Consider the following 224-nt stretch of genomic DNA (forward strand, 5'->3'; position numbering starts at 1 on the left):
CTGAAATCTTCCCCAGTCCCTTCACTTACCTGAAAATAAAAGGCCAATGTGAGAGACAACAAACATTTATTTCAGATCCAAAAGAATAGCCATTCAGGAAGCCCTGACTCAGCCAGAACCCAGACAGTGTCCAATTAGGGGTGGATGCAAGGTGTTTTGTGGGAAAGGAAAGGGGGATAATTGCATGAAGAGAAGGAAGAATTTCTGCCAGTGTTAATAAGTCA

Source organism: Phyllostomus hastatus, unplaced genomic scaffold (assembly GCF_019186645.2).
Source record: "Phyllostomus hastatus isolate PE091 unplaced genomic scaffold, TTU_PhHast_1.1 phas_scaffold_501, whole genome shotgun sequence".
In the NCBI taxonomy this organism is placed as follows: domain Eukaryota; kingdom Metazoa; phylum Chordata; class Mammalia; order Chiroptera; family Phyllostomidae; genus Phyllostomus; species Phyllostomus hastatus.